The sequence below is a fragment of the Bison bison genome, unplaced genomic scaffold, assembly GCF_000754665.1.
Source record: "Bison bison bison isolate TAMUID 2011002044 unplaced genomic scaffold, Bison_UMD1.0 scf7180017864347, whole genome shotgun sequence".
Classification (NCBI taxonomy): domain Eukaryota; kingdom Metazoa; phylum Chordata; class Mammalia; order Artiodactyla; family Bovidae; genus Bison; species Bison bison.
In genome coordinates, this window is record NW_011494919.1 from 5,098,765 (window position 1) to 5,110,883 (window position 12,119).

Consider the following 12,119-nt stretch of genomic DNA (forward strand, 5'->3'; position numbering starts at 1 on the left):
GAGTGAGGACTATTTGGGAATGTAAATAGTAAGCTATGCAAACTCAACAGTAAATATTCATTAATTGATAAGTACCAAGTGCAATATATCTTGTATATATAGTTGTACGTTTCATTATTTTTATTTTTATTTATTTTTTTTAATGTCGAGTCTCATTCTCTTATATAAAAGTGTATAGTAACTCACAAACCTCCCAACACTACTAAGCATGGCTTTTGTCAGTTTCTTCTGCATGGGTTAATTTTTCCATTCAATGTAGGAATGAGTTGACTCAGCTAGGAATCTAAAAATTGTGTTTGCTAGCAAAGAAAGAAGGAAATTGGCAGACATTCATAATCCAGTTATTGTTTGACTTAAATACTCTTGCTGCCAACTACAAGGGAAAGTGGAAGAAAAAGAGCAGAAATAGGCTTAAAATTTATTTGTTGATTTGGTGGAAAAGCACAATATAGTCTCACTACATTAGTTGCTTTTCATGTTTTCTTTCATTTTTTTTTAGTCTTGAGGATTTGGAAATGATGTCTTGGTACAAAGTTACAATTTAAATCATGTAGCCATTTGTTGTTTTCATTTAAGAGAAACGAATTCCCCAGGGAAATAGAAGGGAAACAGCAGTTCCTGCAACATCTCATTTATTTAATCAGTGAGAGGAAACAAGTGTTTGGCTCTTCCAGAAAACCAGAGATACTTTTTTGCTTGTAGGGATGATCAAAAAATCAGCCAGTTAGAGCATTTTCTAATAAACATTCCTTTTCAAGAAATCTTTGCTAGGGAGGGTGGGGCAACAAGGATGTACATGCTTACAATTCCAAGAATTTTAATGCTACATTTTCACCTAAGAATTATCCACAGTACAGAATACAAAGAATCCAAACATCACAGCCTGGCTCTTATTTCTATCTATTCTTAAAGTGCAATGGTTCAACCTCCCACTGACTCTATGTGATAACTGCAAACAAGGTGCTTAAAAAGCGCTTTTCCCTTAATTTTTATGTAGGTGGAAACTATATGACCTATTCACAATGAGGGTAAGCAACCTCTCTTTTGCAGAAGATCCAGATGTTCTGAGTGTTTAAAGAACAAAATAAACACCTTTAAAATTTGTCTTAATATGTCATTCTAATGAGGCTTCCCTAACTTATATTTTTACATATTTAAAAAATGTGAACCATTTTAAAAGTCTTTATTGAATTTGTTACAATATTGCTTCCGTTGTTTATGTTCTGGTTTTGGGGCCCCAAATCGTGTGCTCTTAGGTCCCTGACCAGGGATGGTACCCATACCCATGGCATTGGAAGGCAAAGTCTTAAACCACTGGACTGGCAGAGAAGTCTCTTCTTAACTTACTAATGCAAACATAGGTTAGTCCTCCCCATTTCCAGAATTAGAGTTTTTCTGTGGTTGGTAGAACGCCCCTTAGTAGTTTGTGCTTAGAGGCTCAGCTGTGTCCAACTCTTTAATACTATGCTCGTGTGTGAGTGCCTACGTGCTAAGTCACTTCACTTGTGTCCAACTCTTTGCGACCCTATGGACTATAGGCAGCCAGGCTCCTCCGTCTACGGGATTCTCCAGGCAAGAGTACTGCACTAGGTTGCCATGCTCTCCTCCAGGGGATCTACTCATCCCCTGCATCTCTTATGCCTCCTGCATTGGCAGGCAGGTTCTTTACCACCAGTGCCACTTGGGAAGCCTCTACTATGGTCAGAAGCTCTCATTCATAAAATAAACTATCGGTATATTTCTTATCATGTTTCTTGAAAGGCTTGCTTTAGAATCAGTCTGCTTGATAAAAATGCAAATATAATCCCATACCAACTGAATCTATATTCTGAGACGTGGGACTAGGAATCTAGTTTTTAAAGTTCCCCAAGTGAATCTTTTATACACTAAAATTTGGAAAGTATTTCCCAAATCTACATCTTACATATACCTCCTTTACCTGTCTAATCATCATATATATATAAATTACCAGCCAAGTATGCTAAATAATTTACTATCATTAAAGTAAAATTTAAAATAACACTAAACACCTTCATTTAAGAACTTTTACTTGGGAGTAAATTTTAGTTTCCATTTTCACATCTTCTCTAAGACTTTAGGTAAGTTACTTCACCACTTTAAATTATCAATCTATGGGTGTGATAAAGGTTATCTAGATAATCCATGCAGAGCACTTGGCATCAGCCAAAGTAAAGTCAGATAATGATAAGACAATACCATTTACTGAGAGCAGAATACATACCTGCTGGATCCTAAGTGTTTTGCATCTATCAACTTATTTAAATCTTACAGCAAAGTGGTGAGAAGATGATTTAGTATCTGTAATTTATAGAATGAGAAAACTGAGGCAAATGTGAGATAATTTACTTATTCAAAATTACAGAGTTTATAACTAGAAAATCCCAAAACTAGGATTCCAGAACAAGGAATTTATTTGAGAAATGCAGGAACACATGTATACCTGTGGCGGATTCATTTCAATGTTTGGCAAAACTAATACAATATTGTAAAGTTTAAAAATAAAATAAAATTTTAAAAAATAAAATAAAATAAAAAAAGAAATGCAGAGAAGGTTGGCAGGGGAGTGCGTCAGTGATGACAAGGAAGAAAAGATAGTCAAGAAAGGGCTCAAAATTAGCTAACACTGTGGGTGGTTCAACTTTATAATATAATGGGGAAAATCTGGAGACAGTGTAAGTGCCACACCTGGAAGTGATCACAGCTGGGTCAAGAAAGCTGGGGGAATTTTAGAGCAAATACTGGGTCGTAAATTGATGGATATTCCTGTGTTTTTAATTCCTGCACTTACCACATTTGAACAGTCTTGGCTTTCATTGATGAGAAAAGAAAACAAAAACCAGTAAAACTTCAGGTACAGAAATGCAGATTCTGGAAGAAAGATACAAGCAGAAATATGGGCTAGATATAAAGAGCTTTTACTGCTGCAGTGCCCACCTAGAATGGACACTTTCTTTCTAGAAAAGTCCTAGAATGGACTTTTCTTTCTTAACAGCATAAGATGTTAGCTATTGTAACCTATTGCTTCTCTGTATTTTAATCCTGACACAAATGCAGCCTTAACAGTTCAACATATTTCATATGCCCTAATTGATTTTGCTCTTGCCAACCATTTTTGTCTTTTAAAGGACAAATTAGTTGATTGATTTATTGTCATATTTATTACTAGATGCAGAGTTGATCAACATGCAAAATAAATTGAATCTAATTTCAAAGAGCATGTATTCTAAAAGAAATGTCAGACAAATTCATAGATATGGTATGCACACCTAATTGCAATAAATTAAATTATTTTTTATAGAGTTAGTCAACACAGTGTTCTTTAGTTGTAGTTTTAGGTCAGAATTCAATGCATTTAGTCTATGTATAATTATGAATGTCTTCTAAGCCATGTTTGTCCTAAGGACTGGGAATAAAGTTATAACATTCATATTGCTAGAGAGAGACAGGTTCATACACAAAAATTAAAGGTAATTTCATTGAGGGTTAAGTAACATGCAATGTACAAAGACAGACTAACTAAATGGGGAGTCATATGTACAAATGGTCACTTTAGTTTTGGTGATTGAGAAATCATTCAGAACTATTCAAAGACAAGAGGAATGATGAGACATAGGGAAACTGAGGGCTGAGGAAAATGATCATGGTAAAAACAGAGTAATGAAAACCTAATTTTAAGTCGGAAAAGAACAGACTGAAAAGAAAACTTACTAAAAGCCTCCATGTATCAAGTAACTACTGTGTGTCAAGACATTTACATATATCATTAGCTAATTACGCAGTAGTTTTGCACAGTGATGTTACCTGTGCTTTTTGAACTGGGATATTGAGAAGTAAAATAAAAATGATAAAATGCCATTGAGCTTAGATTTCCCACAGTGGTGACAAAATCTGAACACAAGTCTGTCTAACTTGAAATATCTTTACTTATTCAGTTGTTCTTAACCCTGAATGAACAGAGAAATCACTTGAGGGTAGCCTGACTTGACCTTGAAAGATTCAGAATTAATTGGTCTGTGTTAGTCATAGGCATATGCATTATCTCCCAGGTGTTCTAATATGGAGCAGGGAGGTGGTCCATTATCCTGCATCTTGCTTCAAATAGAAAAATGAATAGGGATTGAGCTGCCTCTGGTAGGCATGCTGTGTGTGTCATCTCCTTTAGTTCTCAAGTCAATTCTACAAAGTATTATTAAGTTCATTTTTAAAAGGAGGAAGATAATTAGATTCAGAAAATTTAAACATAGTGGTAGGAAGTGGGGAGCCTGATTTCTGACTGTCTACTTATATAAACGTCATATTCATAAGCCTATTGATATTCATCATTGTTAATGACCATTATAAATATTCTAAAATTCATAGAAGGACTCCATGGACCTCACAAAGCACAGATATGGCCTTACTAGGCCCAATAAGTATGACCACGGCATCCTACTTATTATGAGAGAATTAAAGGATACATTCCCTGGTGGCTCAGCTAGTAAAGAATCTGCCTGCAATGTTGGAGACCTAGGTTTGATCCCTGGGTTGGGAAGATCCCCTGGAGAAGAGATAGGCTACCCACTCCAGTACTCTTGGCTGGAGAATTCAGAGTTAGACACGACTGAGCAGCTTTCACTTTCACTTTCAAAGGATACATAATGTATTATCACTACATCATTTAATTTGTAGATTTTAATTCATCAAGAGAAGGGAATTGCTAACTTTTATCTTACCCAACAGATTTTGTTTCATACTTTACTCATAAGACTATCTAGTGAAGTTTTCCCTCTGCTTCTCCTCTTATAGTCTGGAAGAGGCTTCCACTCAGGGTAATGTTGACCTGAGTGTTTGCATGACTCTCCCACTGAGAAAGACTGGATAAATAGCTGGGTGGAAAGGAAACACTTTCTATTTCAAAAACAGCATGCTAATAAGGCAGTGTCAGAATGTATGGTTTGGGATTTTTAGAGATACAGGACACCAAGAGAAACTATAAATTCTTGGGTTTTCTACAGCTTTTCCATCAGGGTCAATAGCCAATTCCAGGATCAGCCAGCTTTTTGTGTAAAGGGTTAACTAATAAATATTTTCAACTTTGTGACTCTTAGGTCTCTGCTATACTTTTTCAAATCTGCTGCCATTGTAGTGATAAAGCAGTCACAGATAATATGTGAATGAATGAGCATGACTGTGTCCCAGTAAAATCTATTTACAAAAATAAGCAGTATGCCAGATTTGCCTTCTGATCTTGGTCAAAGAAAATCTAGTTTGCCAACTCCTGATCTAGTTGGATGAAAAAGGGCTTTAGGACCCTCTGAAAGTGGGGTGTCAGGTTAGCTGGTAAACACTTAGAGTTAGGGTTGAAACCTTAAAAGATGAACTGGAAATAGTTTGACTCTCGCAAGATCTGAAAATCAGGTTAAAATTAATAAAGTTCTGAATGATACGGCTAACTTGTCAATAATGTTGCTGAAGTACTATGCCATAGCCTCCTGCACAAAGTATATAGAGATCTTCTGCATAGGAAAAAAGAAATATCCAAAGTTTTAAATCCGATATGTATTTCCAATACATGATATCTAAAAATCAATGAAAAATAAACAGGCACATTGGGGACAAATTTACATGATCAAAAACAGGAAAGTATCTGTACAAAGTTGCTAGAAGCAGACTATACAACAGCTACACTTAAAATGTTCAAGGAAGAAAAAGACAAGTTTGAAGATTTTAGTAGATAACTAGAAAATGTAAAGAAGTTTAAAAAGGCAATTATGTAATTGAAAAACAAAATTTTATAACTCTGTTTAAGAGTACATTTGATCTAGCTGCATATAGAAGAAATAGAACAGATACAGATCAGGAAAAAATGTATAGAATATTGCCCAAAGATCAAAAAGATTAAGAATATAATGATGGCTGATTCATGTTGATATATGGCAGAAACCAACACAATATTGTAAAGCAATTATCCTTTAATTCAAAATAAATAATTAAAAAAAAATCACAGATCTGCCACACACACACACACACACACACACACACAAAAGAATATAAAATAAGAGTTAGGAACACAGAGTCTAATGAGAGAAGATGTAATGTAGGCATAACCGAAATCTCAGAAAAGGAAAAGAAAGAAAATGGAGTAAAGGTATAAAACTATATTTGACAAAACAATGACTAAGGATTTCCTAAAACTGAAGAAAGACACGAAGAGATTGAAGAATCTAGAGATTTAAGAATATCAGCAAACTTTCAACAGCAAAAATTTGGAAAAAGCAATACCCAGGCATATTACTTTCAAACTGCCAAAACCAAACACAGAAGGGCATCTTAAAAGTAGCCAGAGTTGGTGGGCGTGGGGTGGGCATGCCATTTTACTTTCAGAGACAACATATAAGACAGGCAACTGACATCTCAAAAGAAATACTGAATACCAGAAGGTAAATGAGTTGTATTTTCAAGGGCTGAAAGAAAGAACCCATGTGCTTAAAATTCTATACATAAGGAAATAAGCACTGAAAAACACATAAAAATATTATAAGCAAATGCAAATTATCAACTGTTTGTTACCCAGATCTGCACACACACACACAAAAGTTAGTAATACTAAAGGGTGATCTTCAGGAAAAAGACAAAGAACTCCATTGTAAAAGTTCATTAATGCAGAAAATGTTCCAGAATATATCTTCTTTTCCAAGTATTTATGAAACTTTTACAACAGCTGACCAAATACTTAAAATAAGTCTAAACACATTTCAAAAACTTAAATCATTCATTATTTTTCATTTGATATGAAATTAAGCTGGAATTAAACTTTTAAAAAATCAGAATTTCTCCAAAAGTTTGGATATTAAAAACAGCACTCCTAAATAACTCTTGGATAGGAGAAATAATAATCAAAATTAGAAAATATTGAAATGATTGATGACAAAAATACTGCACATTGAAATTGGCAATATGCAGCTAAACTGTGGTTAGTAAGAAAGCATAACTTTTTTGTTTTTGCTTATGTATTTTAAAAATTATTTTGAAGTAAATTTGATTTACTACAGATAGTAAATTCTGTTTTAGCTTCAGGTGTATAGCATAGTAATTCAGTATTTTGGAGATTGTATTCCTTTATAGATTATTACAAGGGAGGCTTCCCAGGTGGTTCAGTGGTAAAGAATCTGCCTGCAATGCAGGAGATGCAGGTTCAATCCCTGGAAGAGGAAATGGCAGCCCACTCCAATATTCTTTCCTGGGAAATCCCATGGACAGAGGAGATGGGCAGGCTACATTCCATGGGGCCCCAAAGAGTCAGACACAACTTAGTGACTGAGCCTTCACGCATACACAAGATAATGGGTAAAATTCCCTGTGCTATACAATAAATCCTTGATGCCTGTTTATTTGATTATATAACACTTTATACCTGTTAATCCTTTATCTGTAATTTGCCCCTCCCCCATTCCTTCTCCCCTTTGCTAACCACAAATTTGTTTTTATATTTCTGTGAGTCTGCCTCTACTTTGCATATGCATTCATTTGTTACTTTTTGGATATCACATATAGTGATGTCATATAGTATCTGTCTTTCTCTGCAACTTAAATTCACCAAGCATATTTTTAGGTCCATTCACATTTCTGCAAATGGCAGTATTTCATTCTCTCTATGGTTGAGTAACATTCCAGTTGCATTCACATCTTTATTCATTCATCTGTTGACAGACACTTATGTTGTTTGCATATCTTGGCTCTTGTAAATAGTGCTGCAATGAACACTGGGACGCTTATATCTTTTTGAATTAGTGTTTTAGTTTTTTCTGGATAAAATTACTGGATCATATGGTAGTTCTTTTGTTAGTTCTTAAAGGTACTGTTTTTCATAGTGGCTGCACCAATTTTCAGTCCAATAAACAATGCACAAGGATTCCTTTATCTCCACATCCTCTCCAACATTTGTTGTTTGTAGACTTTTTAACGATGGCCACTGTGACAGATATAAAGTGATAGCTTATTGTGTTTTTGATTTGCATTTCTCTAATAATTAGCAGTGTTAAACTTAGATATCATAACTGTTAACTCAGTTGCTAAACAAAAAAGGAAAAAAAATCAATAGTCTCAGAAAGAGAATATCAGACAAAATATGGAATTATATAAATTTCAAAAAATAGAAGAAATTTATGAAATAGAAGCAAATAGTAAAAGAAAATAAAGTCAAAATTTGGTTCTATTAGGTTAAGGCAGTTGATAACCACTGGATTGAAAATTTAAAAAAAAAAAAAAACACAGAGAAGCTACTATAATGTAGTATCATGAAAGAAGGAAGAACATTACTATAAAACTCGTAGATATTAAAAAGATGATGAGGTTATGATTTTAAAAATCGGGTCAGTAAATTAGAAAGATTGTGTGTTTTACGTATATAATTACTAAATTTTAATCAGGAAAGAATAGAAAATCAAGATGATTTATAAATACTAAAGAAATAAAGCATATTTAAAATTTCCTACAAAGAAAATTCCAAGCTCAGACCCAAACCCATGGACAAATTATTCCAAATATTAAAGGAAGAAATAACACCTATTATAGAAGAAACCTTTCAGGAAAGAAGAAACATTTTGTAATATATTTTATATGTGTTAAGTTGCTTCAGTCATGTCCAAGTATTTGTGACCCCATGGACTATAGCCCACCAGGCTCCTCTGTCCAGGGGATTTTCCCAGGCAAGAATACTGGAGTGGATTGCCATTTCCTTCCAGGGGATCTTTCTCACCCAGGAATATATTTTATAAGGCCATCATAAATTTTTAACCAAAATCTGGCAAAGACATTATGGGAAAGAAAAATCAAAGTTTAATGTTCCTCATGAACATAGATACAGAATTATAAGTTCATGCGACAAATTCAGTGAACCTGAATTCACTGAACTGAGCCTTCTTATAAAACAAGAACCTACCTCACAAATAAACTTCCACTTATTCCGCTATTGTAATATTAGTCTAACATTTGAAAAAACATCACCATAATATACCATATTATCTGAATAAAGAAAAATCATTTGCTTAGTTCTGTAGATGTAGAAATAGCATTTGACAAAATTCAATATGTTTATTAAAAAAAAGATACTTATTTTAAAAATTCCTAGCAACCTTAGTAGAGTAGCAGTAGTGGTGAATTTCCTTGATCTGAATACAAATTTTGAAAAACTGTACCTGACATGATACTTAGTCATGACATGTACTAGGTGCTAAATAACTTTGTTTTCCTTCCCCTTAACACTTATATATTAGCTTAAAAAATAACAAAATCTGATGCTTACCAAGTGCATATTATAAATGAATCTCAGTATATTTTACATGCATTATTTAATTTAATCATTCCAGCTTTCTCAGGAGGTAGAGTTTCTGAAGTTTAAGCAGCAGATAGATAGAGGATAATTGTACCATTAAACTAATGAAAGATTAAACATATTTACACTCTCTTCTCTCTGACTGTAGAATATTTCAACACCTAACCATCTAAGTAAATAATATTCTAGATTAACCAAAATAAAAAGCAAGAAAAACAAACAAAAGGCGATAATGTACCCTATCTTTTACTGATTGTAAGCAATTTGGAGCTGTTCATATTTCACATTTTGCCAACAGAGTGGTCATTACTAGAGAAATATTTAGTTTTACTCTTTGGTCAAAATTTATGGAAATGCTTATTTTCTTGATGAATAGTAAACATTCCAAGAAAATCACAGAGCCATTTTCAGCTAAACCATTCAGCTCTGAAGGTTTGGCCAGACAAAGCTTCCCAAGGGTTTGCTACAGCTCTTATCTTTATTTGCTTTGACTCTAAATTAATCTCTGTCATTGTATAGTTTGCTTGATTCACTGTCATTATGAAGTGCTGAAATAAGGCAAATGTTTGCTTTAGGGACATTATTGCTTCAATTTGAAAGAAATTGATTCCTAACAATTCTACTTCACAGCATAAAAATATTCCAATCACATAGGTTCAAGAGTAAGAGCTTTAAAACGTGGTCATTTCTGCCTCCTTGTCTTAAATAAGGGCTTGTGATTAGCATTTTAGCCCCATGTCTTTTGTATTCCTTCTGGTCTTAATATGATTTGGGTAGCTAAATCATTGGGTAGCTACATTGGGTAGCTAAATTTTTTACATTAAAGGCTATAAATGTCCACAAAGCAGTTAGTTACAAGTGGGGGTCCTGAGCACCAATCCTCTCTTTGGGGCTGGCTGCTGAAACGGCCAGAATGTGGACATTTATAGCCTTTAAATGTAAAAAATTAAAAAAAATTTTTTTAATTCCAAATCTTTATTTGAAATAAGATTTGCTTACCTATTTCAAAATATGTATGTTTCTTAGGTTTTATTATTATTATATATTTCCAAAACAAATATAGGCTTCTGTCCATTTTGTTTGGTTGTTGTATTAATACTCTTTTTGTCACAATATAAAAATTACCAAAGAAAATAACATTATATTTGTAAGATGTTGAAATTACGTATCTAAATTACTAACACAGAATGCTTTGTCATGCTTACAAAAACCAAACTAATCAGTCAATTTTGAGGATAATTCTCTTCATTTAGCAAAATATCTATTCAACATATCCCTCTATTTTGATTTTGATGCCAGTATGTAAAAATAGAAGTACAGACCACCTAAGTATCATTTTTTTATATATTTTCAAGTGATTCATCCTTTTTTACTACTTTTCCACATTTTGCTTTGCCCATCGCAACTGCAGTGTTATTTTCCATTCCCTCCATTCAGCAGGTAGTAGAAGCAGAAAGAAATGAAGCTTGAGTTAGTAATTTGAGACTTTTACTGCATCTTCCATTAGCAACAATTCACTGAACAAATTGGACACTTTGGTAGACTACTTAAGTAAATAAATAAAAGTTTCTTTGGCTTGCTTGTGAAATCTATACTTTTCCAGCATTTATGATACATTACATTAACTAATTTTCCTCATTGCATATATTTTAATTTATAAAGATTATTCTAGGATCTCTGGATATCCAATTCCTCTTAAGCATGGAATTCTTGCAGATAATTTAACAGAGAAGATAATTGAAATTTATGATTTATGAGGGCAGATAACTCCATGAATATTTTGTGTGGGTGGCAGTAAAATGTAAAATTTTGTCATAGTGGAATGAAAATTGCATTGGTCAACTTGCCTGCATGCTAAATCACTTTAATCATGTCCAAAACTGTGTGACACTATGGACTGCAGCCCACCAGGCTCCCCTGTCCATGGGATTCTCCAGGAAAGAATACTGAAGTGGGTTGCCATGCCCTCCTCCGCAGAATCTTTCCCACCCAGGGATCAAACCCGCATCTCTTACATCTCCTTCATTGGCAGACAGATTCTTTAACACTAGTGCCAGCTGGAAAGTCTGTTGATCAGCCTAGCTGCAGGTAAATTGTGGTGCTGCCCCAACATTATTTCAAACGATTTCCTTCTGGCCATTTCAGCAGCCAGCCCTAAAGAGAGGATTGGTGCTCAGGACCCCCACCTGTAACTAACTGCTTTGTGGACATTTATAGCCTTTAATGTAAAGCCTTTTACTGACCCATCATACCAGTTCCTCTTGGAAAGATGTCATGGGTGCCTTCCATGCTTTATTGTTAGTATCCTCAAATAACTTTCGGTATCTTCCAGGGCAATTCTTAATCTGTGTCCTTTGATTCCAACAGCTTCAGTAGCCATACACTTCAGAGGACTAACTTTGGGGTATTAGACTCTCTTTATCTGGGCAGCAGTGATTAGGAATCTATGCCCATACCACCACCTGGGTCTTATTGGGAGAAGTTGGCCAAGATTTACTGTTAGGGGAGTATGAAGGCCAGTTAGCTTGCCTTAAACATGGGCAAACACTGACATATAATGTTTATTCCAGAGCTTCACTAAAGGGTCATGGCCTGAAATTGCACACTTGCTTGGCTTATTTCTCTTCTTCATTGAGTTCTCTTATTGCTTATCAGATTCCCCAGGACCATTTCTATAACAAGCCACTTGCACATGAATCCTGTTCTCATGATTTATTGCCAGAGAACTTGATTTCAGACAGTTAGTAAAGATGGTTAGTAGTAAACCCAACAGATTAAGTGAATT